This window comes from Salvelinus sp. IW2-2015, linkage group LG26 (assembly GCF_002910315.2).
Source record: "Salvelinus sp. IW2-2015 linkage group LG26, ASM291031v2, whole genome shotgun sequence".
In the NCBI taxonomy this organism is placed as follows: domain Eukaryota; kingdom Metazoa; phylum Chordata; class Actinopteri; order Salmoniformes; family Salmonidae; genus Salvelinus; species Salvelinus sp. IW2-2015.
The window spans coordinates 17,391,173-17,410,214 of record NC_036866.1 but is presented as its reverse complement, the minus strand read 5'-3'; positions in this window follow the sequence as shown (position 1 = coordinate 17,410,214).

Genomic DNA, 19,042 nt, shown 5'->3' with positions numbered 1-19,042 from the left:
TACGTAACATATCATACTAATTGGAGCGTTGTCACGTTCCTGACCTGTTTTCTGTTTAGTTTTGTGTGTTAGTTGGTCAGGACGTGAGTTTGGGTGGGCATTCTATGTTGTCTGTTTCTATGTTGGTTTAGGGTTGCCTGGTATGGCTCTCAATTGGAGGCAGGTGTTTGGCGTTCCTCTAATTGAGAGTCATATTTAGGTAGGCTGTTCACAGTGTTTGTTTGTGGGTGGTTGTCTCCTGTGTCTGTGTCGATGTTTGCACCATACGGGACTGTTTACGGTTTGTTCATTTTCATGTAGTCTGTTCCTGTTCATTTCGTTCTTCACGTTGTATGTAAGTTCGTCGTTCAGGTCTGTCTACTTTCGTTTTGTTATTTTGTATCATTTTCAAGTATAGTTCGTTTTCGTGTTTGTTCGTTTTGTTTATTTAATAAATTCATTATGTCATTTCAACGCGCTGCACCTTGGTTCAATCCCTGCTCCTCCTCTTCGGATGAAGAGGAGGAGGACCGCCGTTACAAGCGTTCTGAATTTATGTTCACTATGTTACGTCTACCCCTAAGTCCAGGTTAATGAATTGCTTATTCTGACTATATTCATCTTTGATTTTATTTACATATTTCAGCAATTTAAGGGCTTTCAGTATAGTTGTCTAATGCTGGTGGGGCATGTTAACCCTGTTTTAATGATACTCCTGAATCACTATGATCAATAAAAGTTTTTCTTGAGTGTAGCCTGCTTTTAACAGAGCTGAGATTTACTTCAAAGTGCATTCCCCCTACTGCTTACAGCCTTACACCTATAAAGTTGTTTCAGATCTTCAGAAGTGCCTATGGAGGAGGGGGTAGGGTTTATTCTGGACAGGACAGGGCCCAATATGCACATGTCCTAGAGATATCCCTTATTGGGACAGTCGTTGGTGCTGGTGGACTGGGTTCGAGATTCTTAGCAAAATATTGTCACGCCCTGACCTTAGAGATCCTTTTTATTCTCTATTTTGGTTAGGTCAGGGTGTGACTAGGGTGGGTACTCTAGTTTTTGCATTTCTATGTTGGCCTGGTATGGTTCCCAATCAGAGGCAGCTGTCTATCGTTGTCTCTGATTGGGGATCATATWTAGKCAGCCTTTTCCCACCTGTTGTTTGTGGGATCTTGTTTTTGTGTAGTGCCTGTGAGCACTCCATTACTTCACGTTTTGTTTGTTTCTGTATTTGTTTTGGTGAGTTTCAATTATTTTAAAAACATGTGGAACTCTACACGCGCTGCGCCTTTGTAACGGACTGATTTTCCTCCTCTTCGTCTGAAGAGGTGTAGGATCGGACCAAAATGCAGCGGGTGATGAATTACATGATGAATTTATTTAGACAAGACGAAACACGAAATACACTTGGAATAAATTACAAAAAACAAAAACGACGTATAGACCGACCTGAACATGAGAAACTTACATAAAACGAAGAACGCACGAACAGGAACAGACTAGACAAAACGAACAGTCCCGGTGTGGTACAAACACTGACATGGAAGACAATCACCCCACAAACAAACGGTGTGAACAGCCTACCTTAATATGGTTCTCAATCAGAGGAAACGTAAAACACCTGCCCCTAATTGAGAACCATATCAGGCAACACCTTGAACCCAACATAAAACACATAACATAGACTACCCCACCCAGCTCACGCCCTGACCATACCTAAACAAATACAAAAAACAACGGAAAAACAGGTCAGGAACTGACAGAACCCCCCCCCTCAAGGTGCGGACTCCGGGCGCACCACCTAAAAATCTAGGGGAGGCGGTCTGCGGTGGGCATCTGCTCCACGGTGGCGCTCCGGCGCAGGACGAGGACACCACTCCACCATTGTCTTTGTCCCCCTCCTTAGCGTCCTTTGAGTGGCGATCCTCGCCCCCGACCCTGGTCTAGGAACCTTAACACAGGTCCCCCCTAGATAGAGGAGATAACTCAGGACATAGAGGTAGCTCAGGACAGAGAGGTAGCTCAGGACAGAGAGGTAGCTCAGGACAGAGAGGTAGCTCAGGACAGAGAGGTAGCTCAGGACAGAGGGGCAACTCCGGACTGAAGAGCAGCTCCGGACAGAGAGGCAGCTCTGGACTGAATGGTCGCTCCGGACTAGTGGCAGCTCCGGACCGAATGGCATCTCATGACTGGAGGGCATCTCATGACTGGAGGGCAGCTCATGACTGGAAGGCATCTCATGACTGGAGGGCAGCTCATGACTGGAGGGCAGCTCATGACTGGAGGGCAGCTCATGACTGGAGGGCAGCACATGACTGGAGGGCAGCTCATGACTGGAGGGCAGCTCAAAAATAACTTATGTGGTTATGGCTACGGGTATGCGCAATGCTGTCAGGTGTACGCCAAATAAAAAAGTGATTGACATTTTTTTTTAAATAAACACATTTTCATACACATTTTCAAACAGTACATTTATATTTCATTTATATTTTCCATACATTTGGGTGAGTTTTTTTTCTCTCTCGTGTGAGTAGCCTCGTTTCACTGCCAAAAATAAAATTAAACCATCTAGTGTTCAGAGAAATAACAACACAATGTCAAATACAGGTAGCCTAGTCAAATAACATCCAATCACATTAACTGTTACTCTCTCGTGGGAAACCTTCAGTCTTGCGCAGACACTTAGAAACTGTTATGAATTTTATGTATAATGACTAAATGATGTATACATTTAAAAGTAATGATAGGACTGTAACTAACAGAATTCTACCCTGTCTGATGAAGAATGTTTATACATAGGCAAAGAGGAAGTGTTAACAGACAACTTGTGATCACTGTGAAACTAACAACCGGAAAGAGGTCTTGTCCCCACTCAGGGAGGGGAGAAACCGTTGGGCTTGCAGTAGATTGTGTAACATGTTGTAGCATATGATAAGCAATGTAGGCATAAGAGAAGACTTGTAAAACAGCATTGTCATTGTCTGAGAGGAGGAGGGACATTTATGACGAAATGAGAGGTATATAAACCAATGTACATGAAATAATGGGCAGAGYTCTCGGGAATAAACATTCTGACTATTGTGACTGGCCTCTGTCTGTTTCATTTCAACCAGAACCTTACAAACTCTGGGCTACAGACAGAGTATTTAATTGAAGTTCAGTTTATGAACCCTGGGAACATAATTCCCTTAACAATTTGGTCCTTCGAGCCAGATCTCAATACCTGCCTCTGTCGTCCCAAGGAACTACTGAAAACCGTGCACGGGCGGATCCAGGATCCGTAAGACAAAGACCTGACCTCTGAGTTGAGGGTTTATTTCAGGCCAGTGGTGAACTGGTACACGACAGAGGTGGTGACGAGATCCAACCTACATTGCTTTTCCCAGTCTTCAAGACAAAGGTCAGTAATCTTTATTCACGAATTTGGGGGGAATGATTTAAGATATCTTTGATTGGATGTTCTAAAATATTTAGAATTTATCAATAATAGGAGCTTAGGTATTCCAAACAGGTTCCCTAGGAGGTTTTTTAACCAATATCGATAACAGGGCAGGTCCGAAATGACCTGAGGTAAGGTGCACTACCATAAATAAAATTAGCTTAATAGATCCGGGTGCCTTGGTGGCCAGAGGGGTTATTAAGCCTTAATAGATCCGGGTGCCTTGGTGGCCAGAGGGGTTATTAAGGGGGGATATTAAATAGGTGCTGTAAGATAGGACGCCATAGATCCGATTCAACAGACAGTACTGAAATAAAATCCAAAAAGTAGGAGAGGGAAGCCTAATATAGGGGAGTGAGATACGAGATATTAACTTTAAAAGTCCTATGACACAACAGACGGTGTCTCACAACAGTGAGGCACCGTGTACGGGTGAGACCTAATGTCCGATCGACAGTCAACTCTATAGACAAAGTTTCCAGAAAGGAGAAACACACATCAAACATGACATACACATAGATTGTGAGCATAAAGAGACACACACATAGTCAGGAGAGCAACTAAGGTGATAGGATAATGGGAAAAAGAGCACATACATAGATCATAGAAATACATACACATAGATTGTACATACATACATACATACACATAAATACCATAGTAACTGCAAGGATTTATCAAACATGGGTAGTAAATCCTCAAAGGAGGTCCCGGATTTAACGGGAGATGAGCGGTATATGCAGCGGTATATGCAGCGAAAGGATAAAATAAATGTCTATTTCAGTTTAAAGTGGAGAAAGAAGTATGAATTTGACGGACGTTTAAATAAATAAAAATTGGAATCAATGATTAAACAAATAAATAGGGTTTGTGGGGACAAGATAGAGAAACAACGAGCAGAGGGGCTAGACACAGCGAGGGTATGGTTAGCGCACCCCCTATTACCAGCCTGTTCAACCTCTCCTTCGTATCATCTGAGATCCCCAAGGATTGGAAAGCTGCCGCGTATTCCCTTCAAGGGGAGACACCCTGGACCCAAACTGTTACAGACCTATATCCATTCCTGCCCTGCCTATCTTAAGGTCTTCGAAAGCCAAGTCAACAAACAGATCACTGACCATCTCGAATCCCACCGTACCTTCTCCGCTGGTGTTCCGAGCCGGTCACGGGTGCACCTCAGCCACGCTCAAGGTACTAAACGATATCATAAACCGCCATCGATAAAAGACATTACTGTGCAGCCGTCTTCATCGACCTGGCAAGGCTTTCGACTCTGTCAATCACCATATTCTTATCGGCAGACTCAGTAGCCTCGGTTTTCTAATGACTGCCTTGCCTGGTTCACCAAACTACCTTGCAGACAGAGTTCAGTGTGTCAAATCGGAGGGGCATGTTGTCCGGTCTCTGGCAGTCTCTATGGGGGTACCACAGGGTTCCATTCTCGGGCCGACTCTTTTCTCTGTATACATCAATGATGTTGTCTTGCTGCGGCCGATTCCCTGATCCACTCTACGCAGACGACACCATTATATTACTTCCGCCCTTCCTTGGACACTGTGCTATCTAACCTCCAAACGAGCTTCAATGCCATACAACACTCCTTCCGTGCCTCAACTGCCTCTTAAACGCTAGTAAAACCAAATGCATGCTTTTCAACCGTTCGCTGCCTGCACCCGCACGCCCGACTAGCATCACCACCTGGACGGTTCCGACCTAGAATATGTGGACATCTATAAGTACCTAGGTGTCTGGCTAGACTGCAAACTCTCCTTCCAGACTCATATCAAACATCTCCAATCCAAAATCAAATCAAGAATCGGCTTTCTATTCCGCAACAAAGCCTCCTTCACTCAACGCCGCCAAACTTACCCTAGTAAAACTGACTATCCTACCGATCCTCGACTTCGGCGATGTCATCTACAAAATAGCTTCCAATACTCTACTCAGCAAACTGGATGCAGTTTATCACAGTGCCATTCGTTTTGTACTAAAGCACCTTATACGACCCACCACTGCGACCTGTATGCCCTAGTCGGCTGGCCCTCGCTACATGTTCGTCGTCAGACCCACTGGCTCCAGGTCATCTACAAGGCTATGCTAGGTAAAGTGCCGCCTTATCTCAGTTCACTGGTCACGATGGCTACACCCACCCGCAGCACGCGCCTCCAGCAGGTGTATCTCACTGATCATCCCTAAAGCCAAAACCTCATTTTGGACGCCTTTTCCTTCCAGTTCTCTGCTGCCTGCGACTGGAACGAATTGCAAAAATCTCTGAAGTTGGAGACTTTTATCTCCCTCAACAAACTTTAAAAATCTGCTATCCGAGCAGCTAACCGATCGCTGCAGCTGTACATAGTCCATCTGTAAACTACCCACCCAATTTACCTACCTCACCCCCCATACTGCTTTTATATTTACTTTTCTGCTCTTTTGCACACCAGTATCTCTTTGCACATGATCATCTGATGATTATCACTCCAGTGTTAATCTGCTAAATTGTAATTATTCGATTTATTGCCTACCTCATGCCTTTTGCACACATTGTATATAGATTCTCTTTTTTTTCTACCATGTTATTGACTTGTTTATTGTTTACTCCATGTGTAACTCTGTGTTGTCTGTTCACACTGCTATGCTTTATCTTGGCCAGGTCGCAGTTGCAAATGAGAACTTGTTCTCAACTAGCCTACCTGGTTAAATAAAGGTGAAAAAAAAAATAAWAAWAATAATAATTAAGTAAATAACTCAACCCTGTCACAGGTTTACAACCCCATTACAATGAACATGTGACGGGTTGAGTTTTTTTGCTCAAAATGGCCTCTGCTCCTCATGTGGTGAAGGACAGGAGACCACATGGTGTGCATGAAATTAGTAGATTGTATTTTTTTATGGATTAAAGCATAATTTTGATGAGTACTAGTTTTTTTATCTTTATTTCATGTAACAGGGTTGAGATGGTCAGCTCTACGATCCCCATCCGACTTAAAAGATACATAAAAATACAGATATAAAATAATGTGATTACTTGCCTGTTTCTGTACCATGCAGTTGAAAATTGTTGAATGATGTCACTTCCTGTTACTGATGGCACAAGGGTGGACTGACCATTTTTATTGGCGGAGTTTGGTTGGCGTGACGGGGTTGAGTGTAGACTGAGGGACAGAGCTAAATTGTGTGATTTTAATCAATAATCATGCTGTCACGGCCTGATCTGTTTCACCTGTCCTTGTGCTTGTCTCCACCCTCCTCCAGGTATCTGTCACGCCCTGGCCTTAGTTATCTTTGTTTTCTGTATTATTTTAGTTAGGTCAGGGTGTGACAGGGGGGATGTTTGTGTGTATTTGTCTCGTCTTGGGTGGTTGTATTGTATAGGGGTTTTTGTAGAGTTTATGGGGTTGTGTTCAGTGTAGGTGTCTAGGTATGTCTATGGTTGCCTGAGTGGTTCTCAATCAGAGACAGCTGTCTTTCATTGTCTCTGATTGGGAGCCATATTTAGGCAGCCATAGGCATTAGGCTGTTGTGGGTAATTGTCTATGTCTAAACGTTAGTAGCTTGTGTGTGCACTTTCGTTTTGTAGCTTCACGGTTGTTTGTTTGTAAAGTGTTTCGTTTCGTGTTCATCTTCTTCGTAAATAAAAAGAGGATGTATTTATATCACGCTGCGCCTTGGTCCACTCTTCCTCATCAAGACGATCGTGACAGTATCGCCCATCTGCATCTGGGTCTTACCTTGATTCCTGATACATGCATTTATTTGATACAAATACTTTCTCAGCAAAATAACACAAATATATATTTGCATTAATGGCAAAAGATATTAATTATGTGCATAATTTAATATTAATTTCCTAAGTAAAAATTAAGTGAAATGCCTGGGGGACATGACACAATTCTTAGTGTGATTTTTTTTATAATAAAGTTTAAATTAATGCTATATTTATTTCAATTCATTATACTGGACAATTTATATTTATATACAAAATCTTTTAACATTTTATTTTGGTGACCCAATAATATAATATATAAAAGTCAGAGGGACTGAAATATTACCCGAGCCCAAGAATGACCCATTTCTATAAAGCTGAGCATCTAAAAAATAACGATTGTATTTTTGAAATATACACGTATGATTCATGATTTAGTCTGGCTGAGAAACGGTGCCTGCCTGTCTGTCTTGTCCCGACTCCCGAAATGTTCATTACTATGGGACAGCTGGAGATCGAATTTGAATATTTACATTTAAATTTTTTACATTTTTAGTCATTTAGCAGACGCTCTTATCCAGAGCGACTTACAGTAGAGTGCATACATTTTATTACATTTTTACATACTGAGACAAGGATATCCCTACCGGCCAAGAGCAGACGCTCTTATCCAGAGCGACTTACAGTAGAGTGCATACATTTTATTAAATTTTTACATACTGAGACAAGGATATCCATACGCCAAGAGCAGACGCTCTTATCCAGAGCGACTTACAGTAGAGTGCATACATTTTATTACATTTTTTTTTTTACATACTGAGACAAGGATATCCCTACCGGCCAAACCCTCCCTACCGGCCAAACCCTCCCTAACCCGGACGACGCTATGCCAATTGTGCGTCGCCCCACGGATCTCCCGGTTGCGGCCGGCTGCGACAGAGCCTGGGCGCGAACCCAGCCCAGCCTGGGCGTGAACCCAGAGACTCTGGTGGCGCAGCTAGCACTGCGATGCAGTGCCCTAGACCACTGCGTCACCCGGGAGATGTATATTATTATATTGAAACAATGTTGCAAACGTCGGAGAGACTAACAGCAAGGTTTATACAAACCTCCGCGGTTGAAAACTAAATGTTAGCCTAAAATAAATGTGAGATAATGGAATGCGGTTTTAACTAATCAGCATTCAGGATTAAACCCACCCAGAACGTTCCCATGAAACTTGCCTAGAACATTAACATTTCATGTTATGAGAACATGGTAACCACGTTCTTGGTAAGTTCAATWTGACATTAAGGAAATGGTCTCTTGGAAACATTCCTTCCACATAACGGGAACATTCCTATGAAAACATTAGTTAATGACCAAATGAGACTCTTAAGGAATGTTCTCTCAAGTTGTGGGAACGTTTGTTGTTAGCTGGGTAGCTAGCTAGGATTGCTAATGTTAGCACCAAAGATACAGTCTGGGAGACTAGGATTCCGTAATGATTTGCCTGTAAATTTCATAATAAATGTTGTGTTCTTCTAACAGGCCTTCTTGTTGTATAATCCCTGTCATTATTTCAGAGGGCACAGAAGCTGAAAAGCAAAGGAGGGGTTGCCAAGGGGGAGGGGTGAGGTAGGCTCAGGTTATCAGGTGGAGAGCTGAAGAACAGAGGGTGCCTGTTCCGTTGGGAGTGAAGTCTCAGCCACACACACACACCGTTGATCTATACTGAACAAGAATATAAATACAACATGTAAAATGTTGGTCCCATGTTTCATGAGCTGAAATAAAAGATTCCAGAAATTTTCCAAATGCACAAAAAGCTTATTTCTCTCAAATTTTGTGCACAAATTTGTTTACATTCCTATTATTGAGCATGTCTCCTTTGCCAAGATAATCCATTCACCTGACAGGTGTGACATATCAAGAAGCTGATTAAACAGAATGATCTTTACACAGGTGCACCTTGTGCTTGGGGTAATTAAAGACGACTCTAAAATGTGCAGTTTTGTCACACAACACAATGCCTCAGATGTCTCAAGCTTTGAGGGATGTGGAGGTCCTGGCTGGCATGGTTACACATGGTCTGCGGTTGTGAGGTCGGTTGGACGTACTGCCAAATTCTCTAAAACGACGTTGAAGGCGGCTTATGGTAGAGAAATTAACATTCAATTCTCTGGCAACAGCTCTGGTTGACATTCCTGCAGTCAGCATGCCAATTGCACACAATTCTCATTTTAGAGAATTTGGCAGTACGTCCAACCGACCTCACAACCGCAGACCATGTGTAACCACGCCAGCCAGGACCTCCACATCCGGCATCTTCACCTGTTGGATAGTCTAAGACCAGCCACCCGGACAGCTGATGAATCTGAGGAGTATTTCTGTCTGTAATAACGCCATTTTGTGGGGAAAAATTCATCATGATTGGCTGGGCCTGGCCCACACATGGCTGTGTACCTGCCCAGTCCTGTGAAATCCACAGATTCACAGGAGGTTGGTGGCACCTTAATTGAGTAGGACGGGCTCATAGTAATGGCTGTAATGGAATAAATGGAATGGTATCGAACTCATCAAACACATGGTTTCCATGTGTCTGATACCATTACATTTACTCTATTCCAGCCATTATTATGAGCTGTCCTTCCCTGTGCATAGATTACGGTCTAATTGATTTATTTAAATTCACTGATTTCCATATATGAACTGTAAAATCGTTGCAATTATTGCATGTTGTCTTTATATTTTTGTTCAGTATATTATCAAATCATATGCAGGAAATTGAAACTCCTCTTAAATGTATTTATAGAATATGTTTGACACTTTACACAGACTATGTACACCACGCTATCTACAAATCAAACAGAATGAATGGTGAAGAACAGAATATTATGAAATTATAATATCATGCTGACAGTCTGTTCTTCCCTATCAGGGAGACAATTACCTTAATAAGAGACCTGAAAAGATATATACATCCATCAATCTCAAGTTCAGGGGATTTAACACAATACATATACAAATGTGATGAGGGGCAGCCTATCCGCAGCCTCACCGGATTGACATAGCGGGCAGAAGGTTTTGCATATTGTCGGGTTTTCACATGACAAAAGAACTGGCCAGATTTAATTMTTCTAACTTGTGCCTAAACAACATGCATATTTAAAAAAAAAAAAGTCCTTCCTTTGTTACCATGCTTTGGATGTGTCCTAAGCTTTTTTGGTCACTCCATGTTTGTAGCCATAAGCAGTGACATCTAGTGGCTGATCTGAAACAGTATAACAGCTGACAGCTGAAACATGAGATAGTTGACATTCATGCCTCAGTGTAGATCAGTGTTGGGGAGATGTGAACTACATGCAGTTTAACTAGTAATTTAACTACATTTTGCAGTAGCTTGGTGCTAGTTGAACTAAATTCAAATCTTGGTTGTGTTTTCAGTAGTTGATAATKTTTTTTGCCATTTGGCAGTGTAGCTAACTACTGGAACTACACATAACTTAAAAAAAAAAAATGAATACTTGGGTGAAGTAGGTAATACTTTCCTTTCCTTTTCAGTATCAGACCTGCCTAATTCTCACTTGAAACCAGTGGAGGCTACTGAGGGGAGGCTACTGAGGGGAGAACGGCTCATAATAATGGCCGGAACGGAGCAAATGGAATGGCATCAAACACCTGGAAACCATGTGTTTGATGTACACTACCGGTCAAAAGTTTTAGAACACCTACTCATTCTAGGGTTTTTCTTTATTTTTACTATTTTCTACATTGTAGAATAATAGTGAAGACATCTAAACTATGAAATAACACATGTAGTAACCAAAAAAGTGTTCAACAAATCAACATTTATTTTATATTTGAGATTCTTCAAAGTAGCCACCCTTTGCCTTGATGACAGCACAATCTTGGCATTCTCTCAACCAGCTTCATGAGGTAGTCACCTGGAATGCATTTCAATTAACAGGTGTGAAATCTTAAAAGTTAATTTGTGGAATTTCTTTCCTTCTTAATGTGTTTGAGCCAGTCAGTTGTGTTGTGACAAGGTAGGGGGTTATACAGATAGCCCTATTTGGTAAAAGTCCATATTATGGAAAGAACAGCTCAAATAAGCAAAGAGAAATGACAGTCCAAGTGTAGTGAAGGTCAGTCAATACGGAACACACAAGTGCGGTCGCAAAAACCATCACGCGCTATGATGAAACTGGATCTCATGAGGACCGCCATAGGAATGGAAGACCCAGAGTTTCCTCTGCTGCAGAGGATTTGTTCATTACACAGAACACAAACCGGCTGCGCGCGTGCGCCATCGTGCGCTATCGTGCATACATTTATTTTGCCCCCCCACACCAAACGCGATCACGACACGCATGTTAAAATATCAAAACAAACTCTGAACCAATGACATTAATTTGGGGACAGGTCGAAAAGCATTAAACATGTATGGCAATTTAGCTAGCTAGCTTGCACTTGCTAGCTAACGTTAATTTGTCCTATTTAGCTAGCTTGCTGTTGCTAGCTCATTTGTCCTGGGATATAAACATTGAGTTGTTATTTTACCTGAAATGCACAAGGACCTCTACTCCGACAATTAATCCACACATAAAACGGCCAACCGAATCGTTTCTAGTCATCTCTCCTCCTTCCTGGCTTTTTTATCTTTGAACTTATATGGTGATGTCGCATCTAAACTTTCATAGTATGACCACGACAACCGGCAACAAAGTTCGTCTTTCAATCACCCACGTGGGTATAACCAATGAGGAGATGGCAGTTGGGTACCTGCTTCTATAAACCAATGAGGAGATGACTTTCAGCGCGATCTGCGTCAGAAATAGGAACGACTTCTATTTTAGCCCTTGGCATCGCAGACGCTCGTTGGCGCGCGCGAGCAGTGTGGGTGCAATAATGGATTTGGATTTCTAAATTTATATTATTTATTTTGCGACGCTCGGGCACGCGACTTGTCCGGTCTAGTCTGCATGTTAGAGTTACTGTACCAGCCTCCGAAATTTCAGACCAAATAAATGCTTCACAGAGTTGAAGTAACAGACACATCTCAACATCAATTGTTCAGAGGAGACCGTGTGAATCAGGCCTTCATATTTTTTATTTTTTTATTTTTACCTATATTTAACTAGGCAAGTCAATTCGGGTCGAATTGCTGCAAAGAAACCACTACTAAAGGACACCAATAATAAGAAGAGACTTGCTTGGGCCAAGAAACACAAGCAATGGACATTAGACCGGGGAAAATTTGTCCTTTGGTCTGATGAGTCCAAATTTGAGATTTTCAGTTCCAACCGCCGTGTCTTTGTGAGACGCGGTGTGGGTGAACGGATAATCTCTGCATGTGTGTATTTCCCACCGTAAAGCACGGAGAAGGAGGTGTTATGGTGTGGGGGTGCTTTGCTGGTGACACTGTCTGTGATTTATTTAGAATTCAGGGCACACTTAACCAGCATGGCTACCACAGCATTCTGCAGCGATGCGCCATCCCATCTGGTTTGGGTGTAGTGGGACTATCATTTGTTTTTCAACCGGACAATGACCCAACACACCTCCAGGCCGTGTAAGAGCTTTTGACCAAGGAGACTGATGGTGTGCTGCATCAGATGACCTGGCCTCCACAATCACCCTCAACCCAAATGAGATGGTTTGGGATGAGTTGGACCGTAGAGGGAAGGAAAAGCAGCCAACAAGTGCTCAGCATATATGGGAACTCCTTCAAGACCGTTTTAAAAGCATTCCAGGTGAAGCTGTTTGAGAGAATGCCAAGAGTGTGCAAAGCTGTCATCAAGGCAAAGGGTGGCTATTTGAAGAATCTCAAATATAAAATATATTTTGATTTGTTTAACACTTTTTTGGTGACTCAAATCAAATAACATTTTTTTGGTCACATACACATGGTTAGCAGATGTTATTGCGAGTGTAGTGAAATACTTGTGCTTCTAGTTCCGACAGTGCAGCAATATCTAACAGGTTATCTAACAATTCCACAACAACTACCTAATACACACACATCTAAGTAAAGGGATGGAATAAGAATATGTACATATAAATATATGGATGAGCAATGACCGACCGGCATAGGGAAGATGCAATAGATGGTATAAAATACAGTATATACATATGGGATGAGTAATGCAAGATATATAAACATCATCATTAAAGTGGCATTAATAAAGTGTCTAGTGATCCATTTGTTAGAGTGGCCAATGATTTCAAGTATGTATGTAGGCAGCAGCCTCTCTGTGTTAGTGTTGGCTGTTTAACAGTCTGATAGCCTTGAGATAGAAGCTATTTTTCAGCCTCTCGGTCCCAGCTTTGATGCACCTGCACTGACCTCGCCTTCTGGATGGTAGCGGGGTGAACAGGCAGTGGCTCGGGTGGTTGTTGTCCTTGATGATCTTTTTAGCCTTTCTGTGACATCGGGTGCTGTAGGTGTCCTGGAGGGCAGGTAGTTTGCCCCCGGTGATGCATTGTGTAGACAGCACCACCCTTTGGAGAGCCCTGCGGATGTGGGCGGTGCAGTTGCCATACTGGGCGGTGATACAGGCAGTGGATGCTCTCAATTGTGCATCTCTAAAAGTTTGTGAGGGTTTTAGGTGACAAGCCAAATTTCTTCAGCCTCTTGAGGTTGAAGAGGTGTTGTTGCGCCTTCTTCACCATACTGTCTGTGTGGGTGGACCATTTCAGTTTGTCCGTGATGTGTACGGCGAGGAAACACACTGTCTGTGTGAGTGGATCATTTCAATTTGTCCGTGATGTGTACGCCGAGGAACTTAAAACTTTCCTCCTTCTCCACTGCTGTCCCATCAATGTGGATAGGGGGGTGCTCCATCTGCTGTTTCCTGAAGTCCACGATCATCTCCTTTGTTTTGTTGACGTTGAGTGAGAAGTTGTTTTCCTGACACCACACTCCGAGTGCCCTCACCTCCTCCCTGTAGGCTGTCTCGTCGTTGTTGGTGATCAAGCCTACTACTGTTGTGTTATCTGCAAACTTGATGATCAAGTTGGAGGCATGCATGGCCACGCAGTCATGGGTGAACAGGCTGTACAGGAGGGGGCTGAGCACAGACCCTTGTTGGGCCCCAGTGTTGAGGATCAACGAAGTGGATACATTGTTTCCTACCTTCACCACCTGGGGACGGCCCATCAGGAAGTCCAGGACCCAATCGCACAGGGCGGGGTTGAGACCCAGGGCTTCAAACGTAATGATGCGCTTGGAGGGTACTATGGTGTTGAATGCTGAGCTGTAGTCAATGATCAGCATTCTTACATAGGTATTCCTCTTGTCCAGATGGGATAGGGCTGTGTGCAGTGTGATGGCGATTGCATCGTCTGTGGACCTATTGGGGCGGTATGCAAATTGCAGTGGGTCTAGGGTGTCAGGTAAGGTGGAGGTGATATGATCCTTGACTAGTCTCTCAAAGCACTTCATGATGACTGAAGTGAGTGCCTTCTTGAGTACAGGAACAATGGTGGCCCTCTTGAAGCATGTGGGAACAGCAGACTGGGATAGGGAGAGATTGAATATGTCTGTAAACACACCAGCCAGCCTTGGTAGCGTGCCGCGTCGGTGGCCCTGTGTTATCCTCAAAGCGGGCAAAGAAGGTGTTTTGTTTGTCTGGAAGCAAGACGTCGGTGTCCGTGACGTGGCTGATTTTCTTTTTGTAGTCCGTGATTGTCTGTAGACCCTGCCACATACGTCTCGTGTCTGAGCCATTGAATTGCGACTCCACTTTGTCCCTATACTGACGCTTGTTAGATTTCCTTGCAGAGGGAAACTACACTCTTTGTATTCTGCCATAATCTGCCATAGTCTTCTTTCCATGGTTAAATGCGGAGGTTTGCGCTTTCAGTTTTGCGCAAATGCTGCCATCTATCCACGGTTTCCAGTTAGTGTAGGTTTTAATAGTCACAGTGGGTACAACATCTCCTATGCACTTCTTTATCAGCGTATAAATCTATATTATTCTCTGAGACTATCCGGAACATGTCCCACTCTGCGTGATCAAAACAATCTTGAAGCGTGGATTCCGATTGGTCAGASCAGCGTTGAATGGTCCCTTGTCACAGGTACATCCTGTTTGAGTTTAGTGAGTAAAATACTCGGAAGCGTTGGGTGGTGTGCGCACCTCCAAGTCCGACCAGTAGGCCGCTCCTTCTACTTCTCCTGCGGCGACGTTGTTTTGGGACAGCCTCTGGAACCAGTTCGAATGCCTTGGGTGGTTCGAACATAGTACCCGCTTTGGGAAAGTCGTATTCCTGGTCATAGTGCTGGTAAGTTGACGTCGCTCTGATATCCAATAGTTCTTCCCGGCTGTATGTAATAACACTTAAAATGTTCTGGGCTAGCAATGTAAGAAATAATACATAAAAAAAMTAAATACTGCATAGTTTCCTAAGGACTAGAAGCGAGGCGACCCTCTCTGTCGGTGCCATCTTGCCTGTACTACATGATTCCATATGTGTTCATTTTCATAGTTTTGATGTCTTAACTATTATTCTACAATGTAGAAAACCGGTAGTGTATTTATACCATTCCACTGATTCCGCTCCAGTCATTACCATAAGCCCGTTCTCCCCAATTAAGGTGCTTAAAACATAGTTTTGTGTTTAATAGGCTAAATTGCACATTCTGTTTGGCATCTGACTTCAGAGTGATCTGTACTTGCAATTTGTAATCTATGACATTTCAGAATTAGATATGATGATTTATCACAAAGTAGTCTGGATGAGGTAAACTACTTTTTCAAAATAACTTTAGTTAAGTAAACTAGATTTTTCTTAAGGGTAGCTTTAGTGTAGCTTAACATCTTCCAGTGTGAAGTAATTGGTAGCTTGGTAAACTATATTTTCAGAGTAGCTTCCCCAACACTGATGTACACATAAACAGATGTCATGTGCTGTGTRCCAGACAATACCCTTAGGCTGAGAAAAGATTAGAGCAGTTATAAAGGGCACATGAGGTGAGGTGAAATGGGATGACAGATGACAAATAGGGTGAAGAGTGAAGGACAAGTGTTGCGTAATGAGACAGTGACTGAGGGGGGTAAAACAACAGTATTCCCACGTGCTCCACAGGGTGAGACTCTGCCCTGGCTTGGCTGTTGACCGTGCTCCATCTGTGCCTGGCTGTGAGCAAACTCCAGGCTAGACTGCAGGAGCTCTGGAGCCTGCACTGTGAAGCCAGCAGGCAGGGCTGTCACGACAGAACACCTGGAGAAACACAGAGGAACCAATCACTTCTAGTTGTACTCAAATTTGTTTAAACAGTGGGGGTCACTAATCACGTTCTGTTTCCCTACTCTGTCTCTCACACACGATCAAACAGAAACACACATAATGTGACACACACAAATATGTATGGTCATATTTTTTATGTTTTGTTTCGTTTGCCATTTTATAGGGCCATCGCTTGTATCATTTTCTAGGACTATTTGCATTTAAAGTAATGGATATGATTACTGCCGCTAGGGGAAGCTATGGCATCAATGGGGAGCGTTACTGAGATCATGAGGTCTTGGAGTTTTCTTTGAGAAAGCCTACTACTTAACACTACTAACGTTTCTCCGTCTCATCATTCTACCCTGTTAATTCAGGTATGTAATGTGTAAAAGTGCAATATGACTCTCGAAATATTGAGGCAACATGGTTAACTACATAGTCCATGAGTTTGGTAATGTTTGAAGACAATTGAAAGGAGTTTTAACCGAGTGAAAAACTGGTTGGTGTTTTTCCCATTGTAAGTAATGGAGGTTGGCTAGGTTCTAATGGTTTACATGTAAGAGAAGGGATTAAATATTTTTTTATTTTACCTTAATTTAACTAGGCAACCTATTCTTATGGTGTCCGAACTTTTTGTACTTTTTTTCAACAACATTTTTCAAACKATTTGTTTTATTTTCTATGAACAAAGGCTCAGTTTAGTTCAGGTAATATATGTAAATATGTGAGGTCACTATAAAATGTGTTGAAGTTTTAATATTTGTACGAAAACAGTGTTTAACAGTTCGCTAGCTTGATGCTAACCAAATGTAGAGTAGATGGTTTCAGTCGGTGTTAGCGTACACGTTAATTGGTTTATAATGTAATGGTTGTAGCATTGGTTAGCACAGGCCTCCAGTAATTTATAGCTTTTTGGAAATTGAAACTGATAGTCTAGTGAGTTATCTATAATGTGAATGTGTGGTGGTCATTTTTGAACCAGAGAACTTCTATTTTTTTGATACTGGAATATGAAATGTGAAGATTTAATACTAGAGTAGAATTGCTATGGATAATTGATTTTGACAACAAAAAAAGATTACCAAAAGAGAACAATATTTTAATAAATCTTGGAGAATGCCAACTACTGAATCCTACTAACGTTTCTCTGTCTCATCATTTTACCCTGTTAATTCAGGTTTATTATCTGCTGATCATGTCTCAGTCCAAGGCGTGTAACAATAACAACACAAAAATGGGACATACAAAGGCCATTTGGAACGCTATATCATTAACAGTGGGGCCGGCTCCAGGCATAAGCAACATAAGTGGTCACTTAGGGCCCCCGATCGCTAAGGGGCCCCCAACCCCACAAAACATTTTTGTGTGTGTGTGTGTGGTGTGTGTGGGGGGGTGGGGGGGACTCTCCATTGGGGTCTCAACTTACAATTGAGAGTAAGAATAGTAAAAGACACCAGATGCAATTTCCCTTTTGTTATATCTGTCACTCAATTAGCTGATAACTAGCCATGTTAATTTTTAGATTGGTAGTTAGTCTAGCCAGCTATCTAAACTTGTAGTAATCATGTCCGAATACCGACCGGCCATGCAGGGCACATGCTCAGGGGCCCTGACCTCCAGGAGGCCCACATTGATTTTGCTAGTCACTCCCACTCAGATATCATATTAACATGGCATAAGTCATGGCAAAATGTGTTGAAATATAGGAATTTCACTTTAAAGGCCCTAACCAGAGGGCAATGGCCCCGATTTCGATGTAATTCCTGTCCAATGGCAGAATTTCTCATTAAGGTTCCACCTCCGAAGAATGACGCAGGCTGCTTATACATATTCACGAATTGGGGGTGGAAACATTGTGGTGATTTCCAYGTGGAGTGCAGAAATAACAACAAGTAGGGCACTGACAGCTGTCAGTGTGGCTAGCTAGCATGCTAACCTTATCTAGCTAGCTAATGTTATATGTTGTTTCTACACTGCATTCAAAGATTAGCCAGCTGACTAGGCTACTGTATGGGTAATTCTGGAGTTCTATTTATCATAAGTATTTGGGAAAACTTTGCCACAGATGGATATGGGAAACGAGTATCTTTGACTTTGCCATCTATTGTTATCTCCAAAGTTTTGGCATGTTCCATAAATAATGGCCACGAATCCGCCATAGAGATAGAAAGAATAAGAATAAGATGAAGCTCCGGTAATATGAATAGCTGTAACAATGTACGCTGAGAGTCGGGAAGCAAGTTCAGGGAGTGAATACATTTAATTAATAAATGAGCAAAACAAGAAACACAAACAGCGCACCGACATGAAATAGGAACAGAAACAATGACGACTGGGGTAGAATCCAAAGGAGTGACATACAGTGGGGAGAACAAGTATTTGATACACTGCCGATTTTGCAGGTTTTCCTACTTACAAAGCAAGTAGAGGTCTGTAATTTTTATCATAGGTACACTTCAACTGTGAGAGACGGAATCTAAAACAAAAATCCAGAAAAACACATTGTATGATTTTTAAATAATTAATTAGCATTTTATTGCACCACCTCCTCAACAGTGGAGATAAAACAAAGTCCTTATTGTACTGACATTCACTCATAGAAAATCAAGTACAGTTTGCTTGTGTTGCCTACATATATAGTTATTTCTCTGATATTTGTATTATGAACTGAAGGGGAAGAAACAATGTCAACGAGATGCATTTAT